Source organism: Vidua chalybeata, chromosome 1 (assembly GCF_026979565.1).
Source record: "Vidua chalybeata isolate OUT-0048 chromosome 1, bVidCha1 merged haplotype, whole genome shotgun sequence".
NCBI lineage: Eukaryota > Metazoa > Chordata > Aves > Passeriformes > Viduidae > Vidua > Vidua chalybeata.
In genome coordinates, this window is record NC_071530.1 from 16,970,684 (window position 1) to 16,978,487 (window position 7,804).

A 7,804-nucleotide genomic window follows, 5' to 3' on the forward strand; every position below is an offset into this window, starting at 1 on the left:
ATAAGGTAATCCTGGGAGTTGAGGGCGATATCTCCAATAAGCTTAAACCGCAGCAGCCTAATCTATTTGCAAGGGAGAACAAGCCCGGCAGCCAATATTGTTATTTCACGGGAACAACTGGGCACAGACAGCGCTTTCACAGGAGAGGTAGGAGGGTTTTCACCCTCCTATTTTTCCCCTGGGAGTGATGATTCACTCAGTGTTGTCGTACTCCCGCTTAGAGAAAGGAAAAGCTTTGCTTTGAAATTTGCCCCCCAGACCCATGATTTCTGAATCAAATCATCGCTTTGCTTCTTTACATCCCACTCATGGGTCCTTATTTAATCTTCCCCGAGGCAACGGCAAACTGTTTGCTTTGGCTTGATAATAAATACTATTTTCTGTAACTTCCACAAAAATACGATAGCTGTTGAGTTCTGATGTGGGGTGTGATGAGAGCAAGGGGGTGTGCTTGGGGTGCCCCCTGCAGGTGAAGGACACTGCCATCTCCGCTCAGGTTTGGGTTTGTCACCACAGGCAGGCACACTGAGAGAGCCGCGTCGCTTTCCCTTCGGGTGCTGTCCCAGGCTATGGCACGAACCACGCAGTGTCGTGCCGACAGCATCACAAACCTACGCCAGCGCCTTTCCTGGCACCCATTTAATGGGATTTCAGCCAACAGCTTTGGAGTTTGTTTATCGATGATTTCTGCTCTTAGCTCTCACTGTGTGCTTACCCTGTTCAAATACCTCCTCTAGTTTCCCCGGAGCCAAACTCGCGCTGCGGGGTTAGCACCCGAGCCGAGCCACGCCGCCGGAGCAGCCAGACGGCCGTGCTGCAGCTTCCCGGGGAGCCACGGCAATGAACCGCGTGCTCCTTCTCCCCTGGGCCGCGGGAAATGCAGTGGGCATTTTAAAGCCAGTGTCGTCGTAGAGAAAAAGCAGGCAGTGCTGTGGCAGACACGTTTCCCGACGCGCAGGACGGGGTGATCCCGCCCCGTCACCCAAGGACACTGCGTGGCGGAGGCACCTGGATGCGGAGCTGCCAGCCCGTGCTGCACTCCGTGGTCCAGTAATGAGCACAGCAGTGCCCCTGCAAACACGGCGCTGATGGCGTCGGCGGGAGCCACGGCATCATTGCACCGCACAATTTTATCTTTGCTTCTGTCAGCCACAGCGACATTACAGCACCTGATTTAGACAGCGAATGCGCTCGTCTGTACCCGAGCGGGCAGCAGCCGGCAGCAAGCCCTCAAACTAAGGGCGGGGGGGGGGGGGGGGGGCGGGGGGAAAGCGGGGAGCATCCGGGTTCTCCTTCATGAATAGTTAAGCTTTTCCTGTTTTATACCTCGAGCTGCTACTGGTGTCAGACATTACCCCATCTGCTGGCGAGCAAAGCAAGAAGTTTGCAGCAACGAGAGTTTCTGCATCTTGTCCTCCCTATCGTGGACAGGGGTGTCTCGGCCATTTCTGGTGCCCGAGGCTTCGTCCTGCCAACCCACTGTGGCGAATCCCTCTGCCTCCACCTGCTGCTCGAAACCAAACACATTTTTCCTGCCCCCGAGGTTTATGTCATTCCTGGATTTACCAGATGAAAAGTTAAGATTAAACATACATAGCTGATTCTCCAGAGAGAGCTTCATCTCTGTCACCTCCCTTCTAAATCCCCAAGGACATCAGGATACAGACCAGACTTTCAGCTCTCAGGTAAGAAACAGGGTTGCCTCTGCCAGCACTTTTAAAACGGACTCTTAAGAGAAGTGGCTCTTTCCCCCCCACCCCCGCCCATGTTGTCCTCCTACCCAGCCGCGGGCAACCTCAGCAGGAGGGCTCTAGCTGCACCCAACTCAGCATCCCAGTTTTCCATGACCCTGCTGACTCTCTGCCACCACTCACGACCCAGTGCTCATATTGGGTGCTCAGCTGAGCTGCTCCTGTTTGCAGCAGACAGCAAGTGAGGAAAGAGTGAGCTTCAGTAATTACATGGAACAATTCACGTGATGCTCACATACATGCCTTTCAGGACAAGCACAGGACACCGAGGTGATGGGAGGGATCTGCATGCTGTCAAGCCATCTCAGAATAAATGAATGAATAAAGCCAAAATCCTGATTACTTTTGCACCTGGGTAGCTTTACTGGTCTTAATTACATAGTGGAAGTGGAGGATCCATGTAAGCAAGATTCAAATCAGTCACTGATATTTAGCTCTGCTTCAGGTCCTCTCTACAGTGTTGCTTCTGTCGAAGTGAAGAATGAAACAAAGAGGGGGAAACCTAAATAGTGATTAATGAAGAACAGTCCTTTTTTAATCACAGCTTTCAATTCAGACTTTGTAATTTAAACTTCAGCAATTGTCTTCACAATTTTGGCATCTGCTCATCTCAGCCTACACACTATCTTTGAACTAACAGCACAGCTTATCTTTGCAATTAAGCATTCAATGTAGCAACAAATCTTCAATTTGGTGTGAGTCATTCAGCTGCTAAATCAAACAATGTGTCACTAAACAAACCAGTTTCCTCCTGACCTCACAGGATGATAATAATGACTTGTGAAACCATCTTGAGATTTCCTTGGTACAATTTGCTGGTACTTTCTGACACATTCCTTTTCATAAATATAAATGGGTTCTGCATTAGAAACAAACAATTGAGAGTTGTTAATATCATGGAAATGTGAAAAACTTACCTCAAAACCGTTGCTAAAAAGGCAAAATAATTTTCTCCTAAGTAAGAGCTGTAAGTACAGGGTGAGCCAAAGTTACAACTGCGTCGGCCTCAGTGGGTGCATCGGGATCTAGACTCCCCTTATGGGGGTGGGCAGTGCTGGCTGGACAAGGTGGGCACTCCTGGTGAAAATAGGAGCCCATGCCTCCATATGCATGTTCCTCTGCATCACAAGTCTTGGTATTAGAATTAATAGAAGTAACCCATAATCTTCATCTCAGTGTAGTCAAGATGACATTTGGTGCCATAAAGTACTTAGAGAGTGCATTTCTGCACTCAACCAGAGAACAGCAATGCTGGTGTTGTGATGTGCAGTCCCAGGGCAGGCTGGGCTCCCAAAACTGACACCACTATTTCATACAGGTGAAATTTCTGAGAATCTGGATTTGGAGTCCTGGTGGATGCAGGTGGTTACTTACATTGGCAGCACTGCCTCATTGCAGGATAGATGACAGTCACTGCAGAAAAGTCAGTTACTTAGAGAGACCCTGAAAGGATGACAAATCTCATTTGTTTTGCTTATGTGCATTTTAAAAGCTTGACTTTGCAAACCTTCACTTTCTTTAGTAGCACTGACTTCACTGGCTTCACTTCAGCAGCCCAGGCTTTTCTTGGAACAGAGTCCCCTCCCAGTCGCTCTGAGCCTGAAAATGCTGCAAAGTTTCTGAACCATCTCATTAACAGACAAAAATGAAAATTAACTAACTCCCTTTACAGTGGAAGCATGATGGGTATTTTTAATTTTGTACCTACAGACTGCTCTTGCATTGTGTTTTTATGTCTGTCTTCACAATTGCAGTTATTTTTTAAAAGGTGAAAAGCTGAGATATTTGTCAATCCTACATCTCCAAGAGCTGGTAGAAGCACGTGACGATAAAGACAGGTCACACAGCTATAGGACTGCTCCTGCCATGACACATAGTCCTAAGGAAGTGGTACTACATGGATCACACCTCTTCCAAACATTTCAAAGAGATGATTGAAAGGCAGTTCTTTCCAAACTCATGTCAATATTTTATCAGTAGAAAACAAAGTAATTTCATCCAACCCCCTCCAGCCAAAATCAGTTCAACCATTATGCATAGCAGGTTTGTGTTGGGAGGGTGCTCCAAGCTTCACTGTGTACTCAGCCAGGCCACCGCACCTGGTGTGGGACAGGGAATCATGAGCAGGTGGGTGGCTGGGCAGTGCACACCCTGACACCAAAGTCACATCCTAGTTCAGGTTTTTTTCCCTCCCTGCACATGTTTTCTCCACCATCTCCTCCTGAATGTTTCTAGGAATGACCCCTGGTGGGAGAGCCAGGTGGGAATTTGGGGATTCATGAGCAGAACTTCTTCATCAGAGACCACGAGTGGTCTTTCTACTTCTAAAGAGACATAACTTTGTGAGGACACTGCCTCTGTGTGTCCCACCTCTGATATTCACTTTACAATTTACCTGCTGGGGAAAATAGAGTGGCTGGGAGATTTCCTCACAGAGCTATGGCTGTAGGCACAGGGCAGGCCCAGTGCAAATGAGCCTTCAAAGCAGTCCTTTAGAGCTATCAGAAGAAAAGTGGGTCAGACCTTGCAGCTTAAGTTGTCTGGGACTTTGACTTTGATTAAAGTGTGAGATATCAGCACTCCCCCTCACCCAGCCATACAACAGAGGGGCGTGCTGCTATTACTGCTTACAGGTTCCACCCCCCAGGGTGGGAGCTCCTCTTCCCTGGCTGCCTGCCTCAAGTCACACAGAAACTGCTCTTGTGACTTTGTGAATCCATTCAACTGATGCCCAAATGACATGCCAGGTGGAATGACAGAAAAAGGACTTTCCTTTATGCTGCTGGCCAGAAGAAAGCTCCCCAGAGAGAAATGCCATGTTATCCAGGCAGCTTTACCTCAACAAAGTCCTTGGCTTTGGCAGTGCATGATCCTGGGAGGTCCCTGTGGAAGCTACCAGGCACTGCAGAGCAGGGGAACAAACTGAAGCCCCAGTCTCTTCAAGCATAAACAGATAATTCACCACAAATTTCCATGGCAGCTATGTAATAGATTGACTCTTAATGAGAAAGGCTGTTAAGTGTCTGAGGGCAGTAAAATGCTGACAGGGAGATGTGTGGGATGCTGGAGCTGGTGGCAGGAACTGGGAACTGATGTCACAGTGAGTGGTGAGCTAATAGATTACCTCGTTTTCACATTTACAGGAGATGGATATAAAAGCCTTAAAGAAAAGAATTTAATCTGCTTTATGCAAAACAGCATTTTGCTCAGCCTGGCAGAGTTAGTACAATTTTACCTGTCTGTTTATGTAGTGTTCTACCTATGCCAAGTTTTCAGCTTTCCTTTAATATTTTGTGTTCTTCTAAAGTCTCAGTTCCTAGAGATAAGGGGCATCCTTAGTATTCAGTTTCTGCTTTATTTTATAAATTTAAGACAAAAATAATTTTTCAAATCCTCAACTGCAGTATTTGAGCTCCATTCTCTTAATGTGGAAGATGAGACCATATGTTTCAAGACTTAACTTTCAAAATATTTATTGATGCTACAGAAAGGACTGAAATGCTCAAATGTTGTGACTTACATGCCAAGTATGAATTTTATGTTCTGGATGGCACATACAGCCTTGCACAAGTGTTAGTCTATTTCTAACTAATCTGTACTAAGTACCTGCCATACTGCTGGTAACTTTCCCTCCTTTGGCATTTTTAATTATCCTGAAGTTCTGTTCATTTGGAAAGCATCCATTAAGTCCAGTCAGCATTTGAATAAAGATGATAAGCCTGAGAGTACCCTCAAGTATACCAATAATTTACAATTTTTATTTCTTACTCAGAGTGAAATGAAGTTTTCAGTAAATCATGACTAGCCTGACTTATAAACCTGTATTATTATAAAACAACTTGTAAAACCTGTATTATTAGGTAACTGTGAGTTAATTGCCCCTGTGCTGGCCAGATGGTCTCACAGCTGCTGAGGCAGTGCTGCCCCTGCCCCAGGGGACATGTCCACAGCTCGTGGTGCAGTGTCACTCTCACAGCTCTGCTTGGTACTGCAGCAGGTACAAGTGGTCTTTGAAAGCTCACAGTTCACATCTCTTCCCAAGCCCGAGGGGAAGGAGAATTGGCATCTTCATGAGTGGTTATAACTGCAGTTGGCTCTGCTTTCCTCCCTTTGCATCCATAAGCCTGTAGCAAAATGCCTTGGATATGGTGGACAGATAGACACTGCTTAAATATCAGCAGATGCTGCCTAGTTTAAGAAGAGGAAGATTGTTGAGCTGTGTGTGATTATCACCAGTTTCACTGCTCAGGAATGCAAAAGCACGTGTATAATGTGACCGAGCTCTGACAGGTTTGCTGTGATACACCTTCAGCCAAAGAGTAAACGGGTAAGTGCCATCAGAACAGTGACAGCACACAGCAAGGGCAATGCTTATACACCTGCTGGTGGAGTACAAGAAGGAAACCAAAATGCATCATAAATCTGTATTGTAGAGTTGCAAGGCACCCATGCTCACAGCTGGCACAGTTCAGGATGTTGAATCGCTCAGATTGGATACCCGTAAGGGTAAGCAAATTGGTGATTACAGCACCTGATTTAGACTGTCACCATGCCACATGTCCTAGAACATTTAGTCACCTACTTTGCATTTGTACAGAGATGCACCAATTTTAGGAACAAACATTTAAGGTGGAGCTTTTTAAATTATTATTTTTAAATGAGGCACAGCACAGCAGACAGTATTTGTGTTTGGGGCTTCGACACAGCCTGTCAAAAGGAAAAGCTAACAAGGCTGGCTCCATTGTAGTGGTAGCATAAAACATATTTAAGATATGAGATAGAATTTAATATCGTAGGGGTGGGGCTACTTTAAAAAGATGGTCTAACAGCCAGCTAGTCTATTTTGCAGCTGGGATCACTTACACTTACTTGGCAACAGTGTTATGGCCATGCTGGCATTTCCTCAGTGTAGCAGCCTGCTTTAATTTCATTTTTTTCTGCAGCCTTTTGATGAGGAAACCAATTGCAATTTGGGTTGTGGGTGCTGGTGTGTTGTGGTTTGACAAAGAAGTGAATTTTTTCAGAAAGTTAGGGTCAAACCAATCAGTGGTCAGGTTTGGATATTGGCACCTGGAGTGACCACTGAAGGCATGGACACGCCTCTGAGAACACAGGGGTTAAAAGCAAGAACTCCCAGGGGAGCTGTCTCTTTGGTTTGGGTCGTCAGAGAGTGCAGACTCTCCCCTGCCCAGCCACGGGCTGGGTGGGGGAGGGGAAGCCATGCGGCCTGGTCGAGGTAGGCCCAGGGGGCTGAAGGACTGGAACCGAGCCAGCTCCTGCAGACAGAAGGGTGGAGAGAAACGGAAATGCCTTTGTTCCCCCCCCCCCCCCCCGCAGAGGGAAAGAGACAGAGAGTTTGACGGCACCTGGAATTTGTCGGCAGAGGAGAAGGAGAAGTGGGAGGAAGGTGCCCAGCCATGGGAGTTGGAGTTCTGGGCAGAGATTTCAGCCATCTGGGGAGTCTGAGACTTTTAACCCTTTCCTGGGAAATGAAAGCTTTGTAAAATATTACTCCTCCTTGATTTGAAGTAGAAGAGAGACAGTCTGGGACCTGAGATGTTAGAAGAAGAAATTTTTAGGTGGGAGGAGATGATGGAGTGGCTTGTGGCTGGACTTTTCTTGATAGCCATTGACTGCACCAATTTCTTCTGCAACAGAGACTGCATTTTTAGGGGGATGCAATGGTGAGCCAAGAGACCTGCTTCAATGACTACCAACACAGGAGCGGAGTGAAGAGAAGAGTTAAGGAGGGTGTGGTGATGCCCTCTGTCTTCAGGAAGAAGATGATCTCTGTTCTTAGACCCTTGGCCCCAGGGGAGGAAGAAAATGTGGGGGACTGTGTGCAGGGTATCCCAATGTCAGGTGAAGCAATCATGGTCAGACTTGTGCTGTGCAAGGGATAAACCACATGGCATAGTCCTCTAGATTTCCTTGATAGAAAGAAGCTGCTTTATTTATTCTTAGTTTGAGGGAAAATAAGGAAGCCTTACAGCTCTAAGAAGAGTTTTCTAAGAAGCTGTTCCAGTTATCCTCTCCTAAATTTGCAAGTAGCT